This window comes from Brachycentrus maculatus, unplaced genomic scaffold, assembly GCF_059751285.1.
Source record: "Brachycentrus maculatus isolate JH-2025_06_01 unplaced genomic scaffold, ASM5975128v1 h1tg000196l, whole genome shotgun sequence".
NCBI lineage: Eukaryota > Metazoa > Arthropoda > Insecta > Trichoptera > Brachycentridae > Brachycentrus > Brachycentrus maculatus.
In genome coordinates this window covers 1,205,466-1,228,293 of record NW_028280947.1, presented here as the reverse complement: position 1 = coordinate 1,228,293, position 22,828 = coordinate 1,205,466, and the positions used below count along the sequence as shown (strand labels likewise).

General features: G+C 33.7%; 1 protein-coding gene and 1 long non-coding RNA gene across 3 annotated transcripts in view; one reads left to right on the top strand and one right to left on the bottom strand.

Annotated features, from left to right (window-relative positions):
• The window catches only part of Glut4EF (Glucose transporter 4 enhancer factor), a 273,282-nt gene that overhangs the window by 97,711 nt on the left and 152,743 nt on the right, over positions 1–22,828 (top strand). The gene's annotated exons all lie outside the window — the stretch shown is intronic.
• Positions 12,954–22,828, bottom strand: part of LOC148307584 (uncharacterized) — a 145,015-nt gene continuing 135,140 nt past the window's right edge. Inside the window, exon 3 of the long non-coding RNA XR_015837808.1 lies at positions 12,954–13,063. This is a non-coding gene — a long non-coding RNA (uncharacterized LOC148307584). The remainder of the gene's footprint in view (positions 13,064–22,828) is intronic.

Genomic DNA, 22,828 nt, shown 5'->3' with positions numbered 1-22,828 from the left:
TCAATATGTTTATATACTGCAGCTGTCCAGTTCACAAATTTCAAATAAGAGTGACGTACGACGCCGTCTGCAAAAATTATAACATCTTCCGATAGTATTATTTTTTGACATTTCAACATAGATGAAGAAGAATATGGTAGTCTGGGCATTTGCGGGGCTTACGACCGTCATATGCTGGTTTAAGTGATCACTTTACACACGTGTAACGTTCACCAATTCTACCCATGTTTGACAACCATACTACTCAAATTCTTGTAGATTCTAAATATATGATCTAATCATGAAACATTGTAAAAGAATCACTAGAATTTTCACTAGTGACATCTATTGGTGAGAAGAAGAAGCTTTATTATTGAGCAGAATTGGGTGATTCATTTTGTGCCACCCTGTACATCACTTTCGACTACAATGGCAGCTCGGAGTTCATCCGTCAGACGGAGTTTGTGACGTCAAGTATGCCGCGTCGAGCGCCTCGTTATGGTACAATTTATGGCAGATTTGATTCGGTGCGTTTCGTTTTCAGCGCTGCCTCCAGACAATAGATGTAACATGGAGGTTGAACAAACGAACAATGCAATACGGATGAAGAAGCCAATGCGGTAGCTTAGTGCGAGGCGAAGGGCCGTGACATTTACGACGGTTGCGTTTTGATATACGACTTTCGATCTTGCGGAGAGTATGTGTAGAATCCATTCATGACAACTTATCTGCTACAAATACCAACGAACTCTTCTCTTATTCGTCTTCTTTGTCAGTCGTCTCTCCACTGCTGGATGTCTTCTTCTTCGAACCCTTATCAGTACCCCAATGGTGCATAGGGTTACGTAAAACATAAATGTTCAGTTTCTAGACCATCTTTTTCCACCTTTTCTTACTAAATTACTTTTAATCAATTATTCTTGAGCAAGCAAATTGAAGTAGAGGAAACAAGTTCGTCCAAGGAAAGAGTCTGAAAATTTAACATGAAGGACCTAAAACCTGAGGACGAGGAGAGCTGATCCCAACAGTCTACTAAGTCGATAATTTGGGATTTGGGATGGAGCCAGGAAGAAAAAGAATTCTTGAAGTTTCATTCGATAAAACGAAGAAAAACTATACGATTTGTGCTTCAGACTAGTTTTGCCTGGATTTCCAGTGATCACATGTATGTCAATTCTCTTTGCACTCATCACTGCAAGATTAATACTTTGTAGTTTATATTATGAACGCTACTACACCACAATTTATATGAAGTAAAGGAGAGAAAATGAATGAATTCATAAACAAGTTATGTTTATGTTTAGTTTAGATGTGTCACAATCGGCAATTCAATGTCTTCGCAAGTTTCTTTCAAGCAAAACAGCTTTTTCAATCAAGTTTTAATCATTTTATCAGGCCGTTCGTTATATTATTATCCTTCTTCTTAGCCTTCTATTCTCCAATTCTGGATATAGGATTCTTCCGTATCCTTCCATTTCCTTCGGTTGGCTGATGTTTACGGCTAGTTTCTACCCCCACAGTGGCTTTGTCGTCGGACCATCTTTTTTGAGGTCTTCTGACGCCTTTTTATTCTCCCAAGGTCTCTATCTCAAAAATTTTGAAGTCCATCTTGTAGGGTCCTGTCTTGCAATATGTCCTGCCCATTGCCACTTGAGTCTTGCCATGCCATCATATCCTCTTTTTTTATTCTGTTCCTGATTGCTTTATTTCTTAGTTTATCCCTTAGATTTAAACCAAGCATGGAAAGACATGGATAGCTGTATGTTAATTTTATTCACATCTTTTCATTATACTATAATATAGTCATTCGACATTTTTATGACTATTTTTGGGTGCGTGCGTATGTTGTTTAAAGTTATTCTCTTCACCATACTTGTTTCATTTATCTATCTCGTCCCATAAAATTGTCGTCAATGACAGTAATAAAATTACTATTACAGATAGTGACAGCTATGATATTTTTAATGAAATCGAAAGGGAAACCGCGAAGCAGAACGACTTATTAAATAAGACATTGATTTTTTCTCCATATATTATTTCTCGCAAGCGAAATATTCTTTTCGACTAACAATGGTCGCTTGTACAGCAATTAATCGGTCCAAATAACGGATTCAAAAACAGAACAATAAAAAAGAAAGTTGAGATATTTATCTGGGATGAAAAATTCTCACCGTCTATTCGCAACAAAGTTCGGTTACTCAAAATTGTGAAATCGATTAATATCTCACTTAGCGAGACAATTAAATTATGTACGTACCTACGTAAGATGGTAATTATAGGGCTACCGTTGTTTAAAACGCGTGTTCTCATATAAATATGAACAAAACACACATCTTTTTGCTACGTACTATCCACAGCACACAACTGGAGCGTGTGATTGCATTATTATTTCCTTTAGACTCTTGTTTAGACATGATAGAAAACGATAAAGGAAGGCGTCCACTTTAAAACGTGAAACATTTCAACCACTGGAAATACATATATAGCGAACGAAAAACGAGCTCGCGAAAGGTTTCAAAGCAATTTTAATTCGCAATATTTTGAGTGTGTCCAAATACTGGAAGAATACGGATGTCTGGGGGTATTTACAGAGCTTACGACCTGTCATTAGCTGGTTTAAGTGTTCACTTTATACTCGTGTAACATTCACCACACTACTCAAATTTTTGGAAGTTCTATATATATGAACCAATTTTGAGACATTGTTCTCGAATCAATAGAACTTACCAGAGACATCTATTGGTGAGTGTAAAGTGATCACTTTAACCAGCCTATGACGGTCGTCAGCCCCGTAAATGCCTACATTTCCATATTCTTCTTCATCTTTGATGAGATGCAAAAAATAATATGAAAAATAACTCCTATAATTGGAGATAATCCAGATTTGTGAACAAGTATTTGGACACACAAAATTTTGTTAACAATAGAATGTAAGTTTGCGTTTAGGATGGTTTGAAGTTATCTTATCAGCTCTTACGGCAAGAAATTGTGTTTGCATTGTGTAGGCGTCTTTGAATTTTCTTAAGCCCCCATTTTTTTAAAAATATTTTACAATACGGATGATACCTCAGGGGTGAAGTTATCCCATCCCCAATGTTTTGGCATCTTGCTTTGAAGTTCATATCGTGGGTATACTGGCAAAAAAATTAACTCTAAAATCCCTGCTATTTGAAGCTTTTTGTCTGAATAAAATACCCGCCATTAAACTTATAGATGAATTTTATTTTAAAACGACAAAAATATGACACTTTTTCTTAAAAAAATTTAATTTGGGTGTTATTATTATTTTTACAAATATTTCAATTTCATACTATATCTGTGAGCCTAAGCGGCTCTTCATTAGAAATAGGTATCAAAATGTGGTAGGGTGGGTTCGAACCGAGAAACTCTGACTTAAAGAGGCCACATTTTGTATTTTGCCAGTTTATAGAACGTCGAAAACTAAATAATATGCATCATTAAGTCAAAATTGCATATCTCATCAAAGATGAGGAAGAAAATGGAAGTCTGGGCATTTACGGGGCTGACAACCGACATAGGCTGGCTTAAGTGATCACCTTACACACGTGTAACATTCACCAATTCTACCTATTATTGACAACCACACTACTTAAATAACTCATATAATTGGAGATAATCCAGATTTTGTGAACAAGTATTTGGACATACTCAAAATGTTGTAAAGTCAAAATTGCATATTTTCGAGTTGACGTTTTTTGCCAGTACACCCACTAAATTATCTTGATATTTTTCCCGTCTTACGCCTGTAAAGGATCTCGCTTTTATCCATCGCTCTTTATATCGAGGCTTATCAGTTTTATCGACATAGATTTCTCAGTCATGGCTCGCTGTTACCTGGCAACGTCACTCATAACCGACCAAGTCGTGATGGTATAACGGCTCTCGTTTCGCTAGAGATGAAATCGAAATGATGAAAAAAAATAGCGTTACACGGTACACCATAACTTTCTAAATACACGAAAGAAACGGTTTTTATTCGTTTTTTACTATTATTCAATTGTACATTTTACTGTTAGCGCACTGAACAGAAACTTAAAACTCCTTAGTGGAAAAACCCAGATTTCTGAACTGGACATTTAAAAAAAGACATTTTAAAAAAGTGTGAATAAAATAATATATTTTTAAGTAATGGTTTACTTAGTCAATTCACTATTTCTTCAGATCTACTGTGACACGTGTTTCGATGCATTCCGCTTCATTTTTAAACACCGTATGTGAAGCTAATTCAAAATTTTAGAGTTGGGTCCTTGGGACGTTGAAAGTTGAAGAGGGGGTAGTAGATTTTAAGAAATAGTGGTATTTACTAAGGAAAACATTAATTGAAAATGGATAGATTTTACCAAAAAGTGACTGCCAAATCAATCAATTAAACAATTTATGTTCCCTAATTTTTGTTTAGAATTTTCTGGAAGTCACCCAATCCGAAGGAGTTTTAATAGTTCTAATGTGCACATAATCTCTATTTCAATTATGTTTTAGTTTTTACCAAAATTAATTTAAAAATGCTCCCATATTATCCATGCAGGTATTAATTTTACCAGAAATTAATACCTGCATGGAGAATAATAAAGCATTCAGCAAATTTACACACACATACACATGACACATTTCGGCTGTCCAAACTTAAAACGCAGTAAGGGACTTTTTTGTAGTACGTTTTTTTTCCATTTTTGGACTAAGTAGATTCTACTTAGTCCAAAAATGCAAAAAAACGTACTTCAAAAAAAATGTCCCTTACTGTGTTTTAAGTTACGACAGCCGATTTCTCAGTGACGTAATAATAAAATATACCCAGATACAGATGACAATATTAAAAAGCCCTGTTTTCCTGAACACGCATCCATCACATCGACAAACCAAGTTAAGATATGTGTCTCGTGACACGACAATAGATTTATCACGAAAGTTGGTCGGTGGATTGATGGCCCTTCGGATTGGGTGACTTTTACAAAGAATTGACTAGAATTATTTATGATAAAACCCCTATCTGATACTTTGATTAGTGGACGAGCATTGTATGGAAAAGAGAACGCCTAAACAGATACCAAAATTCAATATATTTGTTCATTTGGCGTTGAATTTGTAGAACTCCATAATTTATATTTTAAATATTAAAATCAAACACTGATATTTTGGGTCTAATAAGATGTATATATTTTTTAAATATACAAAAAAAATCGTGACTTTGTTTCAAATAACTCGCTCACTCCTTTCAAGAACGTCATAAATCAAAAAACTTGATTTTTCAGGAGAACGTTTTTAAAGTTAAAAAATATAATACAATATATTCAATATAAATATCAAGCCACTTTATTTAACGTGAAGGTTTTTCACCATTTGAAAAATATTTTGTATACTTTAAAAAAATAATAAAACAATACATTTTCTTCAAAATGCAAAAACAACACTTTCTGTCCTGTAAATATTGAGTTAAAAATATGCCTCTTTTGCTGGGATATAGTACATTTTATGGACATTCAGAAAACATGCACAACTGCAAATTGACGATTTTTGATTTATGACGTTCTTGAAAGGAGTGAGCGAACTGTCTTCAGCTATAGTTTGATAATGTCCTTTCAAGGCGACACAATTGTCACGAATTATTATTATTTATGTTTTTTTTACATAGCCCCGTAAATGCCCAGACTTCCATATTCTTCTTCGTTTTGATGAGATGTCAAAAAATAATATGAAAAATAACTCCTATAATTAGAAAAAATCCAGATTTGTGAACAAGTATTTAAACACACTCAAAATGTTGTAGAGAAATTTTATTGTTTGTTCTTTTAATCTTATTTTTTACGTCTCATCCCTAATCTTATCAAACATTCTGGAAGATGACGACGTCATAGCATTCACTCTTATCTTTTTTTGCTGTGATCAATTTGTTGTTTTATAATTCTTATCATATCTCAGCAATCTATATAAATAAAAATATAAATATTCGTTTGTTCAAATTTTTTTAATCTCCTCAAGTGATTCACGTATTTTCGACATGTCACCATAGTTGAAGAAGAATATGGAAGTCTGGGTTTTTACAGGGTTTACGACCATCATAGGTTTGGTTAAGTGATCACTTTACACACATGTCGGTCACTTTTTTCAAGAACGTCGTGTATCAAAAAACTTGATTTTTTAGGAGAACGTTTTTAAAGTTTAAAAATATAATACAATGCATTAAAAATAAATATCAAGCCACTTCTTGAACTTTTTACTGTGCAACTGATCTTTTTCGGTGTAACCTGGATGTTTTTTCTCCATTTGAAAAATATTTTGGATATTTCAAAAAAATAATTAAACAATACCTTTTCTTCAAAATGCAAAAACAGCACTTTCTGCCATATAGGGGGTAAATATTAAGTTAAAAATATGCCTCTTTTGCTGGGATATAGTACATTTTCTGGGCATTCCGAAAACATGCACAACTGAAAATTGACGATTTTTTATTTATGACGTTCTTGAAAGGAGTGAGCGATGTAACATTTACCGATTCCACCCATGATTGACAACCGCGCTACTCAAATTATAAAACTTCTATTTTTATTTCGAGTATTTACATATTGCTCTTAAACTTTGACTTTGCGCTGTATTCGAATACGAGGGTGTTTGTTTGTATGTGCTGTTTTCTTTCATTTCCATTTGACCTGACTAAGCTCCAGCAATGCGTGGCCGGGCACATATAAAACAGCTACATGGTTCATATATAAAAATTGTACCATAATTAATTAAAATAAAAAATAAAACTAACTAACGAGCCATCACGCCGCTTCCCCGCAGGGGTAGGCAGAGAGAATAGAACGCCACACCACTCTGTCTTTGCAAACATTCTTCGCCTCTTCCACGTTCATGCATCTCCTCATACATACCCGCCGATTGTTACGAATCCTAACCTGACCACTTTCAAGTATTTGGCATACCTGATCGTGCCATATTTTTTTCGGTCTTCCTCTGCTCTTTTTTCCACTTACATTCGCCTCATTCATTTGTTTTACCGTTCTTTCCTCACTCATTCGTTCTACATGTCCAAACCGTCTCAACACATCTTTCTTAATTTTATCGATAATGCTTATCTCAGCTTTGCATTCCTTCCTTAAAATTATAATAAATTAAAACTGAATCAAGAGCGAATAATGAAGAAATACCTGTTTTGTATATAAATTTCTAGCGATGATGCAGGATGTTGAAAATAGACCATCTCACGTGTAAGACATATTTCAAAATGTCGGATTGATAAATCAAATAGATTACCACAAGTTAACACTATATTCCAACCAATCATAAATAATTAACGGAGTGGGAAAATACCTCCTAATATTATTAATCTATTTCGTACATCTGAGTTCTAGCATATTAATTAATATTTGTAGAAAGTTTCTCTAACGAGTTTCTAGGCGTTGTGTCAACCTTGCATCGGCTACATCCTTGGATCATATTTAATTTTACTTTATTCATTCGGGAATTGTACAGCTTACATATAAAAAATTATATAATAAACAATAGTTACAATGATTAAAGAAAACACTTCGTTTTTTACCACTTGAGTTTTATTATAGACTACATGTTTCAGAAGTTAAACTTCCATCATTCGGGTCTGTATAATAACTAGTTAATATAGTATAATAAGTAGTATAATAAGTTATTATACAGACCTGAATGATGGAAGTTTAACGTCTGAAACATGTAGTCTATAATAAAACTCAAGTGGTAAAAAACTAAGTGTTTTCTTTAATCATTGTAACATGTCTTACCACAAAGTTAATGCCGAAACAATAAATAAAACAATAGTTACATTAACAATAAAAATATTACATTACATTAACAAAAAATAGTTACGTTAAAAAAGAAGCCAATTAAACAATTCCACATTTATGTTATAAAACTATTAAAAAACATTCAGAGATTAAACAAAAAAAGGGTATTATATAAAATAATAGATTTAGCAGGAAGGAGAAGGGAAGGAGAGGAATTAATAAGGGTGGTTAAAGGATTTTTTTTGTAGGTAAGAAGTATAAAAATATATTTATAAATATACATACATACATATACATACGCATACATACACACATACATATATATATATATATATATATATATATATATATATATATATATATATATATATATATATATATATATATATATATCATTATATATATATGTCATTAAATAAGCGCTCAGAATCCAGTGCCAGGTAACTAACTAACTAACGTCGCTTAAGGGGTTTAAACATTTCCGCAGAGGTAGGCAGTGAGAATAGACCGCCACATTTGTATTTGCATACAATCTTCGCCTCCTCCGCATTCACGCATCTCCTCATACATTCTAATCAAACCCTTATCCGCACTCCAATGGTGCATAGGGCACTGCATCATATAAACGCAGTGTTATATTGATCGTTGACACACGAAGGAAGGGTGACCACACCTCCGCTTCAAGTACTAGTCCAGGGTAATGCTGAATTAATACTACAGTGAAAATCACTCATATTTATTTGACCCCCCTGGGAATCGAGCCCGCGTCCTGCATTAGGTACGGTAGCCGAGCGTGTTGACCATTACCCTACGGAAGCGGACTGCATACATACAAGAGTAAAAACAGATGTACAACACTTATGTTATTACTTAAATAATAAAATAAGAAAAAAAATCTATGATGCGACAAACATTTTGTGTAGTTTTAAGTGTGTGAATAGTGCTATGGTAGTGACGGGTAGTATTGTTTGCATGCTGTTGTAGTGATTGTCCTGATGAAGAGACGGGCACGTCTCGAAACCGGTAGACATAAAAATCTCGGTGAGTGGTTATATACTAATATTAATATAATTATATACTAACATTTTTGTAAAAAATATATAAAAGTAAATAATCTACTTTTTATGCATTTTTTTATTCATTTAAGCCAAATGGCTTCAATTTTAATGGTCCATCAAGGTCCAGTGTTGCAAAATAAGATTGGCCTGACAAAACGGACAAAAAATGGTCGTTGGGTTTTTTGTACAGGGTCCAAGACTCTCTCTCTCATTAACCTCGCATTTCTATGATAGTTTTTGCTCATCATAATATTTCCATATGGAGGTCATGCAAATCTAACTTTTTTTAATATCACAGCTTCACGCATCTCCTTGGTTCTAGAATATTTCGTAATCTGATGTAGTGTTAGCAATGCAACAATTGTCTGGTTTTAGAAGCTATTTATGTAATACATACTCACATATGTACAGTGATGCCTCGTATATGAAAAGCTGCGCACAACGAATTTTCCCCCATTACGCGACTCACACAATGAAAATTGCTGCACACAACGAATTTTCCCCCATTACGCGACTCACACAACGAAAATTGCTGCACACAACGAACTGTATTGTATTTCATCAATTCGAAATATTTTTGTCTTATTAGTTGATTCGCCAGTTATTTGTGGTAAAATCTTTAAGTTTTACTTCATTAAAACCACTATTTCATAAAAAGACGTGTTTCGATACATTCCGCATCATTTTGTGAAAATTTGGAAAATGTGAAAATTTAGATTAGCCTCACATGCAGTGTTTGAAAATGATGCACAATGCATCGAAAAACGTGTCACAATAGATTTTAAGAAATAGTGGTATTTTCTAAGTAAAACTTAAATTTAAAATATTTTATTACTAATTCTCCATTCGTGTACGAGTGATTTAAAACTAATAATTTTACTATATAATTATTTAAAAAATCCAATATTGTGTTTTAAATTTACTGTTATACGCCTTCGTTATTTGAGTGTCAAATTTACTGAATCGTAAACTTTGCCACCAGTTTAAATTGCTCAAATTCCACCTTATAATATTTGCCCGAGGGATGTACTTATAAACTCTCACTCATTTATTCAATTTAACTTAATATTGTACCAATGCCGACTATATCAAGTTAGCCGTTACACAATACAATCATCGACCTGAGTCCACCTTCCATACGTCTGAATCGAGTTTTATATTCTCGCTTGATCGTTATCATCTAATGTCGATTCCAGTCGAGGCAATAAATAATTGTATTTATTTATTTTATTTATTTTTCAAAACATATTACATACGTAAGGCATATATCATATATATAATATTCCCGATGAGTAATTTCTATTTCTCATTTTGGGACATGAGATTAAGGTTAACAAGACTGGAACACAAATAATAAAGTTACAAAAAAGATTTTTTTTAAATAACCAAAACTAATACATGGCAAAATATAAAAAAAATCAATAAACAGGTATAATAAATAGGCATAAGAATCATATTAGAAAGAAATAAATGAGAAAAACATAAGGTAAGAAGCATATTTAAAATAAACAAATGAGAAAATATAACAAATGAGAGAATATAAAAAACATAAGGTAAAAACAAAATAAGAAAATATGACTAAACACTACATACCTAAACATACATAAACCTATATCTTTCCATAAAGTATTTTTTCAGATCATTTATTTTGGATCCCCGAATGGGTTCTTTTTTATATATCGCTCACTCCTTTCAAGAACGTCATAAATCAAAATACTTGATTTTTCAGGAGAACGATTTTAAAGTTTAAAAATAAAACACAATGTATTAAAAATAAATATCAAGCCACTTATTGAACTTTTTACCGTGCAACAGATCTTTTTAGGTAAAACCTGAAGGTTTTTTCTACATTTGAAAAATATTTAATTTATTTATAAAAATAATTTAACAATACATTTTCTTCAAAATGTAAAAACAACATTTTGTGCCCTGTAGCGGGAAAATATTAAATTAAAAATATGCCTCTTTTGCTGGGATATAGTACATTTTCTGGGCATTCCGAAAACATGCACAACTGAAAATTGACGATTTTTTATTTATGACCTTCTTGAAAGGAGTGAGCGATATGTCAGGCAGCTGGTTAATTTGGGTATAGGCAATATATTTTAAGGACCTTACTCCAAATTTAGTAGTGTTTATCGTCTCCACATGTATTTTGTTATGTCCTCGTGTATTATGATTATGAATTTCTTTGTTAAAAATCGGTATGGTATTGCTGAAATAAGGCACTTTTGTAGCCTGTGTGGTTATGTGCATAACTTTATCACATTGGCCGGCCTATGACATCGTGACTAAACCATCAATATCTGGCTAGCCGGATTGGCAGGCACTTCACGTCTTGTGAAACCTGAGTATTGTGTTCAGAGCTGCAAAGGAAAGTAATGGAGGTTTGTAATAATATCTTAGCTTTAATCTTTCTTAATCTCAGTTTTAAAATGACAGCGAGTATTGGCAAACTGCGAGTGCAAACAATACGGGCCAATTTACCCACTTAATTTCATTATCATGAGTGATTTAGTTGTATTATACCATGTTTTTGTATATTAAAAGCATTGTTAACATTGTGGTATGGTAATGTAACACTCTTGTTATTATCAATCGTTCGCTTTGTGTAATACCACTTAAAAATACTACTTCATGACTACCGGTATTGTAATAACCATACCATAGACATAAGGTGACTTTGTGGATCTCTGCACAAAAATAATAAGTATGTTTACGAATCTATAAATGCATGTTTTTAAATCTATGTGCATATATATGTATTTAACAAATAAATAAAATAATGATAATAATCATCAGGTCAAATGTAGTCATTACAATATAACTTTGATGTTGTTTTTAAGTGATGAAGCAGTGTTTTTAAGTGGCATTACAAAGTGAACGATGATTGACAAGAGTGTTACATTATACCACACTAAAACAGTCATAGAAACCTTTTTTCCAAGAGAAATATTTTTGTTTTATTAATAAATAATTAAACCCTTATCCGCACCCCAATGGTGCATAGGGCACTGTGTCATATAAACGCAGTGTTATCTTGATCGTTTAGACATGAAGGAAGGGTGATCAGACCTCCGCTTCAGGTACCAGTCCATGGTAATATTGAATAAATATTACAGTGAAAAAATCACTTATATTTATTTTACCCCCCTTGGGAATCGAACCCGGGACCTCCAGAACGGTAGCCAAGCGTGCTGACCATTACACTACGGAGGCGGACAGATTGTTTTATTACATACAAAAAATACTTCAATTTCCTACTATTTCTGTGAGCCTAAGCGGCTCATTATTAAAAATAGGTATCAAATTTTGGTAGAGTTGGTTCAAACCCAGAAACTCTGACTCAAGAGTCCGCGACACTAACCACTAACCGGACACTTATTTCCTTCTTTCTCCGAATTCTGCCTTTGAAATTATTAATATTACTTGGTGTCGATTGATTTGAATCTCGGACACAATGATCGCCAAACCAAAAGGACTGATGGAAAGGTTTTGTTCATACCCAACCATCACACACATTAGAGAAGCTATAATGCATTTGGTTTACCAAACGCATTATAGCTTTAATCTCTCTTCCATTGCCAACTGGAAATTTTCCTTTTTTGACATCTCAACATAGAATAATATAGAAGCCTGGATATTTACAGATCTTATGGTTATGAACATGGAAGTCTGGGGATTTACAGGGCTATTAAGAAAAATCTCTATTCCACTGCCAACTTAAAATCTTCATTTTTTGACATCTCAATATAGAAGAACAGGGCTAATGATAATGAACATAGAAGTCTGGGTATTTTTGATTATGAACATAGTGAAGTCTAGGTATTTAAACGGCTGTTGATTAGGAATATAGAAGTCTTTATAGTATTTACAGGGTTTATGAGGGCTATTACTAGACAATCTCTCTTCCACTGCCAACTTGAAATCTTCATTTTTCACCATCTTATCACATATGAAAAAAATCTCTCGGCATTGTAATGCTGTATATTAGAATATTAGAAGTTTTTGATACATCAGAGAGGCGAAAATGGATTCGCTAAAATGCTGTACGCTTTAGTACAATACTTGCTCTTTGCTGAAAGTGTTTTCGTGTCCGAAGATGGGATTATCCCCTTTCAATGACCCCACTAACCTGCCGTTACTCCGTTCTCGTTCGTACCCGTACAACGAGTTTAGTACCTTCGTGTCTTCTCCGCGACTTGTGCTCTGAAACCAGTTATCCTCCGACGTTTTCCACGGCGGTCCATCCGACTAGAAAAGAAATATGCGTTTTATAATGGCATAGTTGTACGTTAGATGGTCAGTGTATCCCCTCCAGGCGGAGGCGCGTGTTTCTACGGGCACTTTCTCTCCAATGGCCATTCGCTGATGCAATTCCACGGGATTGTGCGCCCAATCATTCTCATACCGAAATAACGGTTGTTTCGACAATCTCTCTTCCACTGCCAACTTGAAATCTTCCTTTTTTGACATCTCAATAATATAGAAGCCTGGGTATTTACAGGACTTATGGTTATGAACATAGAAGTCTGGGGATTTACAGGCCTATTACGAAAAAATCTTTATTCCACTGCCAACTGTAAATCTTCCTTTTTTGACATCTCAACATAGAAGAACAGGGCTAATGATTATGAACATAGAAGTCTGGGTATTTATAGAGCTTATGATTATGAACATAGTAAAGTCTAGGTATTTAAACGGCTTATGATTATGAATATAGAAGTATTTACAGGGTTTATGAGGGCTATTACTAGACAATCTCTCTTCCACTGCCAACTTGAAATCTTCATTTTTTATCATCTTATCACCGATGAAGAAGAATATAGGAGTTTGGACTATAACAGGGCTATAGGCTGGTTAAGTGGTTATCACTTTACACACGAGCAACATTCACCATTGGACCCATGATTGACAACCATACTACAAAAAAAATTTAAACACCTACATATATCATTAATCTAATGACACTGTACACCGTTCACTGAAGCCATCTACCCTTAGATTGGGAAAGCTTTTACTAAGCAGAGACCCTTTTATTTGAATGTACCCAAGATCCGAATCCCGGATAATATTGCGTTCTGGGATACGCCTTAAAACATGATTTTCAATTTTTTACATGTTGTTATTAAAATATAAAATGATCATATAAAGTGATCGCTTAAGCCAGCCAAATGCCAGATCGTAAACCCTGGGATGCTCAGACTTCCATCTTCTTTCATATAAAAGGAATAAATGATACATGTTTAACCACCCTACCTTCGGGTTATTTTCAGGCATATTTTTTATAAACAATCAAAAAATTCACAATGTTTATTGTTACAAAATATTGTCAGGTATGAAACCTGACAATAATTGTCTGTGTATCCGGTACGCATGAAATATTTTTGAAACAGATCTTTTCTCGTGTGCGTAGGTCATACGGGTTAGCGCGGAATGGTGAAGAAAAACCGCGCGTATCACGTACGTTCGTATGTGTAGGGCGGTTAATATCATTTATTCCTTTTATTTAATAAGTTGATATGCATTTAAAGCTTACAATGTTTTGTGAATAAAATCTTCCTATTTCAACGGACGAATTCGTTGAAAAGGTGTGGACCTGTTATCAAACGACGATATTAAAAGCAGAAAGGGCAATGACAACCTTACACAAAAGAATGATAAAATTGTAAAATCATTATCGCGACAGACCATTGACTTCTCTGGTCATTACGTTGTGGCGTGCGCAGTCACTAAAGTGTCACCTCGCGTCAATATGTCAATGTACATATGTAATTACACAACATGTTAAGGTTACGAACGCTGATAAGAAACAAAACTAGCAGTACACACATGTATGTAAACTACAGCCGCATGTAGAAATTGGGTCGAATCGGGTAAAAATTATTTCCGATAACATTTGAGATTTATGGATGAAAAATTTTGCCGTATCGATTACAAAGTTCGCGAAATAAACCCTACTTTTGTTGGTGGAGTGAGAAACTTTACAGTAAGATGTAAGACGTATTAGAAAATCAATGTAACAGCGCTCTCCTAACTCTATAATTTATTTTTATTTATTTATTTATTTATTGAACGGCTGAAGTCTTTAAAGTAATACATATAATACATATATACATATATACAGTATCTAATACAAAAATAAAAAAAATACACTAATAGAGAAACAAAAAGTCTTGTAACAAATAGTCTTATAACATAAAATCATAATTTAAAAAATAAAATAACAAGTAGTAAGCACTAGTAAATACACGTCTCCTTCAAACACTATCGGCGAGCAGTAAGAGAGAGTGAAACACAACGTTTAAATTTATCCATTATAATATGGAGACGAAATGCTGAGAAAGGACAGATTTCAAGGAGGATAACAATATATTAAATAAATCTATACTTTCAAAAGCATTGGCTAACATGTGAAGCCGCGGAATCGGAGAGAACATGGCATAGTTTGCATTACGTACAAATATACAGATTTTTGCCTAGTACCTCTTTGGCGCACGCTAAGCTTTATTTGGTTTAGGAGATCAGGGCTGTCCAAAAAATTGTTAATAATTTTATATAACAGAACCAGATCAGTGATTTCCCTTCTATCACTTAGATTTATCAATTTAAGCCGCTTCATTATGCAATTATAATCTAACTCAACAATGGGTATATTTAGTTTAAAATTAATATATCTAAGGAACTTGTGTTGCACTCTCTCTATGCTGTCAGCGTGTATAGCATAATGTAGAATATTTCTTGTTACTAATTGCCCTTGTTGATATTCTGTACCACTTCGTTCCATTAACAGCTCGCTACCGGTATCTCTTCTCGTTTCTGATGAGTTTGGTGATTTGGGAAACTAATTGACTATGGGGAACCATTAATTAATGATGTTATTGCCCGCGACCAGCTTACAGATAACGCGCTCAATTGCTTTTAGTCGACATCTGCTCACCGCCTTTCAGTTTTCTGTTGTTTTCTTTTTATTCCTGATTTTTTCTGAATTCTCTCTTTTTCATTCTCCTCTCTTTTGTTTGATCTTCTCTTTTGTTTGATATACTTTGCTGTCAATGAGTTAAAATGCTCCTAAATCTCTTTCAATCCCCATTTCTCTTATTCATGGCCTCGTAAATTGGTTTGCAATTAAAATATTTTCTAGGTATTTTTGCATTCACTATAAAGCTACGATGTGCTCTTTATTTGTACGTTATTGGAGTACTTATATATTTCATATATACTCTCGCATTCACTACGAAGCTACGCGTACGTTATACGAGTGCACATTTAACACATCGAGCGAATATGAAGTGTTTAAATTGTCGGTGAAAGTGATTATTACCCACTTTTAGATTGTTTCTATCGGATCTAGTTTATGGGCTGTCATTCTAGCGTGAATTTAGCGAACACAGACCATATTCACACCGAGAACCTTGCGTTATTTCAGGCAATTAAGTAGTTGCAGTACGCTTGGAGTTTCTTCTGCAAAAGTACCTAATGTGTGCGTGGAATTTTATGCATTTTTAAGTTAACATTCCCGTTTAACGAGGAGAAATTATCTCGAACGCATCGAGAGAGCCACGGGTGGTTGCGAAAGGCAAGCTCGAAATGGGGTTCTGAGATGCGCCAATTTATAGGTCTGCAGTGAGGTCAATTAACGGGAAGAGAGATCCTCCGAGATGCAAATCATTCATAACAAGAATCGGCGTGTAACGTGTGATACTTACCTTATTATTATGATTTTTTTTAAAATAGGAATTGCATTTACTATTTACTTTGCTTATTATGTACAAGGTTTATAGATCGTTTAGTGGATTTTTGTTTCTTCTGACAAAATAAATACATTTTTGTTGGAATCTGTGTTGGGAACATGAGGGATAATCTAGTGTGGGCCAACAGGAACTTCTCAGCATTTGTTCATTGCTGTGAGGAAACCACGTTGCACTCCTCAGGAGAAGGCGGACTGTTGACTGTCATCAGCAGCCCTTCCGTTCCACTAGAAGAGGGTTCGGCATTTTGTCTCCTAGCTTCGTTAATGTTACCAATGTTCTTCACTAGTCTAGTCGGTAGCGCATTGAACTTTTTACTTACCTTATCTGAAGTCTTTCCCTGTAGACTGTGAAGTGTTATGCTCTTCGTGTTCGCTTTAACGATGTTTCTGTTGGTATACGCTATGGGGACTACACGAATCCAATGAGCCCTTCAAAGGCTAACTCTCTCTTTTAAATTGGCCTATTGTACGTGTGTTGCATGTATGCTAACAACGTGGTGCTGTTTATAAACATTGTATCTTATATTCTCAATATTATTCATATTTAAAGCATTTACTTTGTGGTTAGTCATTTTTACTTTTTTTTTTTTTACAAAAATGTTAATAAAATTAGTATATAACCACTCACCGAGATTTTTACGTCTACCGGTTTCGAGACGTACCCGTCTCTTCGTCAGGACAATCGCTAACACAGCATGCAAACAATACTACCCTTCACCACCATAGCACCATTTACACACTCAAAACTACACAAAATGTCTAACACACGCTTTGCAAATTTTGAGTGTGTAAATGGTGCTATGGTGGTGAAGGGTAGTATTGTTTGCATGCTGTGTTAGTGATTGTCCTGACGAAGAGACGGGTACGTCTCGAAACCGGTAGACGTAAAAATCTCGGTGAGTCGTTATATACCAATTTCATTAACATTTTTGTAAAAAAAAAAAAAAATAATTGTACCTTATCATTACCTTTTGACTCTAATCCAATTTATTTACTAACTTGCCATCACGCCATATTTCTGCAGGGATGGTCGCAGGGACCACGCTGTCTTTGCAGACACTACTCTATTACTGTACGAAGGCGAATGAAATCTATATTGAGATGTAGAAAAGTTATGCTTTGAGTTTGAAGCACCGAAGGTTGGTAGTTGTTACGTAAAACAGCCGAATCGCAGTCGACTGACTACACGCGTGACGCCCAGTAGCCAATCAATTAGTTCAGTCGTAAAAACTTTGCACGGTGTTTCACGTTTGATGCAATCAATGCCGTTTTCATTTATCACAATTGGAAATGCTCCAGTGGCAACAAATGACCGATTTTGTTATAAATTAACGCGTACGCGGTGAAAGTAAGTGGCAAAAGATCACTTCTCATTTTCCAGGCGGTCTTTTTTCATCATTTAATTTTTTTTTGCATTTCACATTATATTATAATTACAAGTACAAAAATATTCTATTATAATAATACAAAAAAATATCCCACAAAGGCATGGCCTGTGTGTGGGTATACAGTTTATTTTAGGCTATAATAAAGGATACTGGAAATAATACTATACGAGTATATTTCAAAAATGTAAAAATATTGAATGTGCTAATATAAATGTCCGCCTCCGTAGTGTAATGGTCAGCACGCTCGGCTACCGTTCTGGAGGTTCGATTCCCAAGGGGGGTAAAATAAATATAAGTGATTTTTTCACTGTAATATTTATTCAATGTACTGGTACCTGAAGCGGAGGGCTGATTACCTTTCCTTCATGTGTAAACGATCAAGATATATGACTGATATATCAAGATATATACTGCGTTTATATGACGCAGTGCCCTATGCACCATTGGGTGCGGATAAGGGTTTTATTATTATTTAATATAAATCACAAATATTTGATATGGAAAACTGAAAACTGAAAAAGAAAAATAAAAAAAATAAAACGAAAAAAGTTAGCAATTAGTATATGAGTTAAAAATATAAAAGAAAAAGCTACTTAGATTTTTTTTAACAAATTATTTCAGCATAATTTTAAATCGCAGCAAATTAAGATAATTTGTGTCTATCATATGTGGTCTTGTGGTATAAATTAAACAGTTTAAGAGCTATAAAAAATGAGTGTCTTTGCGCGAGTCTGCATTTGCAAAAAGGGATTTCTAGTACTCTATTCATTATTTTGCTATATCTATTAATATTTTTATAATTCGCCGTACCTAATTCAACCACGCTTGCATCTTCGCTATAACAATTTTCAGCGTCGAATCTATGGTTTTCTCTTCCATGTATAACATCGGCAGTAAGTGTTTCCCTCTCGATTTCATTCGCAGAATACGGCAGCTTTCACCTGACGCTGCTCTAGGTGTCTGCGCATAATGCTAACTTATAATTAATAGATGAATATGGCGTAAAGTGCGATTACCTCCGTTTTTAATCGGTCACACGGAATGCAAAGCGGAACTCGATATGATGTAGAAGCTTGGCAATAATTAAATCTACTTACAATGTACGATATTTCCTTTCTATTGTTTCTATCGCCTTTGAAATTTATTCATATATTTTTACACGATTTATTGTTTAATACCATACTTATTAAATTTTAATTTATTAACTGTATACAATATCTTATTCTAGTTGTGCCTCTCCAAAGAAAAGAGACTTAGCTCTCGATCTCTAAGAGGCACTCACACTTGTTAATTATTTATTATAATACATACACACACATACGTTGGTTTCTCTTGTAAACATTTAGTTATTTTTTTCAGTTGTTTTAGCTCTATTTTTTAATATCCTTAGAGAAACTACTAAAATGTTTGATTTCATTAATTGATTCGTCACTTTGTGTTAAAATCTAAACATTTTAAATTTCTTAGTCTTACTTAGTCTAAACCACTATTTCTTGAAATCCACTATGACACGTGTTTCGATGCATTCCGCATCATTTTCAACACATACGGTGTTTGAAAATGATGCGGAATGCATCGAAACACGTGTCCAGTATATTTTAAGAAATAGTGGAATTTACTAAGTAAAACTTAAATTAAGAAAATGTTTAATACCCAAATATTAATAATTTTGTTGGAATTGGTCGGCAAATTTCGGTATTCTGTAATTATTTTGAAATATTATTTGTTTTTAATTACATGTAAAATTGCAATATTTAAAAATAGGGTATCATTAGATACTCGCAGTAAAAAAGCGAAAACCTTAAGCATGTAGGCAAGTAGTATCAATCGTATAACTTTCGATAAGATTTGAACGATTTTTCGTTTTTGAAACGACGAATGAACGATTGTGTATTTTCAACACACTCACGCTATTTAGGATCCAGTTTTACGAGCATAAATAGTCCACAATAGCCAAAATATTATACGGATAGAAAATCAATAACTACTACTGCCGCTAAAACTTTGTATTTTCTCTTTGTATTTTTCAATATTATTATTTTGCCCCGTGACACAGTTACCCATATAAGGATTTATGTTAGTTCCTTGCGATATACAGAGTAAACACGGCTATTTACTCGACAGTAGATAGATGTCAAACAAAAAACACGTCGGAATTGGTCAACAGCACCTACGTTCAGTTTTTGTAAACATCATTAGCACTTTTTATAACAGAAAAGTCACTTTCATTGATTTATTCAAGCTAATACCTTTTTTGTGTCACCTAGCCGTACCACCAATACGGTAGTTTATTAGCGTATGTAAATTTTTGTATATTTTTATTATTATCAACTCAATAAACACCCGTTATGAAGTTTGTCGTCTTACTTTCATTTTTAGTCTAAATTGATGTCATAAAATTCCATTATGATGTTTTTTCTTTTAGTATTTTTTTATTCTATCTCAACTTTTTCAGTTTTTTTTTATGTTAGCATTATACAAATGACTTTCTATTTCACTATTTGTTTCTTCTCTAGTTTTTTTAAGTCCATAATTAACATAATCTAGTAGTAATATAGGCTATAACCAAAGACCGAGTTTGCTTCTAGCTTGTTAATTATTTTTAATTAACAGGTTAAACCTGGAATGGGCTAGTTTTTATTTTTTATTAAAGGTCAATGAATCAGTATATTTCTGTAAAATATTTATCTATTTGCGCTTACAGGGGAAAATATTCACTTAGTAGTACTTATAAGTAAATAAATATTTACCATGTTTTGAATATTGGTTACATTTATTACTAATAGTAATAAATGTAACCCTGAAGAGGGCAACAGGTTGTTGCCGAAATTAGTTGGTTAATAAAAATGTGAGTGGATCAGAACACAAAGTATTTTTATTTCTCGAAATAATAAATTTATACGAATTTAAGTAGGTACCTGATTTTATAAAGGTTATTTTTTTCGTAAATGGTGTAAATATTATAACGATTGTAATAATTATTGAAAACCAATCATTTTTATTTTATAATGTGTATCTATAACTTTTCTTAAAGTAGAGATACTTTCTTTCAAAAACTTTGATAATTTTTGTCAGAATGAATTCATATACATTTTAATAGATTTATATTATCCACTGACACTTCGTGATGGAATTGCATTTTTAATATATATATATATTTTTTTTTTAAACCCTTATCCACACCTAATGGTGCATAGGGCACTGCATCAAATTGACGCAGTGTTATCTTGATCATTACTTACATGAAGGCAAGGTGATCACTCTTGCGCTTCAGGAACCAGTCCAGGGTAATATTAAATAAATATTACAGTGTTAAATCACTAATATTTATTTTGTCCGCCTCCGTGGTGTAATGGTCAGCGTGTTTAGCTACCGTGCTGGAGGTCCCGGGTTCGATTCCCAGGGGGGGAGGTGAAAATAAAAATAAAATATATTATTAGATTAATATATTATTAGACCAGTCTGATGATGTCGGTAACGACGAAACCCGGTCGCTGGTCAAATAAAAATAAAGTGGAAAAGCTAAAAATATTGGTTTTAATCTAATAATATATCATATACATTTTTTGCAAGCCACCTTTTGTGTCTTGTCGGTGGAGTTCTTTTTAGGTACGTATTTTTTTTACTTTATTATTTTCATCTTTTTAGACAAATAAAAAAAACTGTTTTACAATATTTTTACAGTAATAACTATGTATTGAAGTGTTATTTCACTTCAATACATACTACTTCCTAATTGTTCACTCTTGAGACCATCAACCCTTCGTTATGTGTGAATCGGGTATCACAGTTGTGTAGTAGAGGATTTTTATACTTTTTACTACTAAGTACTACTTCTTTGAATGTTTTCCTATACTTTTTGATCTAAACATTCTGTAAATATGTACATTCCTCTATAAAACACTCAAATTGATATTCTAAATGGCTTCTTTCTCCATTTCACGTGCATACCCTCGGAATTAATCGCCTGTCCGAAATGGCCGGCGCCAAGAAAGCTGCCTGCCGGCTCGGGAATCCGCCGTGCACCGGCAGCGGACACTACACTGCACTACACGTGTTATCAACTACATGTACAGTAAAACCCCGATATAACGGACCTCTATTTAACTAATTTCAAATACTGTATAACGGACAAAAATCTGGTCAAATGTAAAAAAATTAAAAACGTCTTGTTAATGTTATTTTCAAACCCCGATTCACACCCGATGGTGCATAGGGCACTGTATCGTACAACCGCATCGTTGATGGTTATCATATGAAGTAAAGGTGATCATCTCTCCGCTTCAGGTACCATATTAGTCCAGGGATTATTGAATAAATATTAGTGTAAAAAAGTCACATATTTATTTGACCCCACCCTGGGAATCGAACCCGGGACCTATTTACACTACGGAGGCGAACAATTTTTAGCGGTCGTGATAATCACAAATAATGTCTCAAAACTTAATAAGTGCAAACAAAGCTTGATTCCTTTTTCAAAGCAGGATTACCGAAAGTAAGCGCGTCGATATCAAATAGTAACGCCACTTCACGACGAGTGTCCGAAGACTATAAATAGTATTTTGTTTGTGTTTTTTTTTGGTTAGTTATATTAAATCAGAGTTCATATTAAATATAAAAAAATGTATTTAATTTATTTTAAACTTGTTTTTACATAGCGGACTTTCGGCTTTAATGGACACCCCTCCCCTTCAATTAGTCCGTTATATCGAGGTTTTACTGTATTATGTATGTAGTTGTTTAGTCGGTGCCTACTTAGCAACATTCCGGGTTCATTGTGAAATCGCTGTCAAATTAATGCACTCTCCGCGTGACGTCACTCATGACAACCTTTCGTTCCTTAGTCAACGACAAATGGACTGAGATGGCCCATCCCTA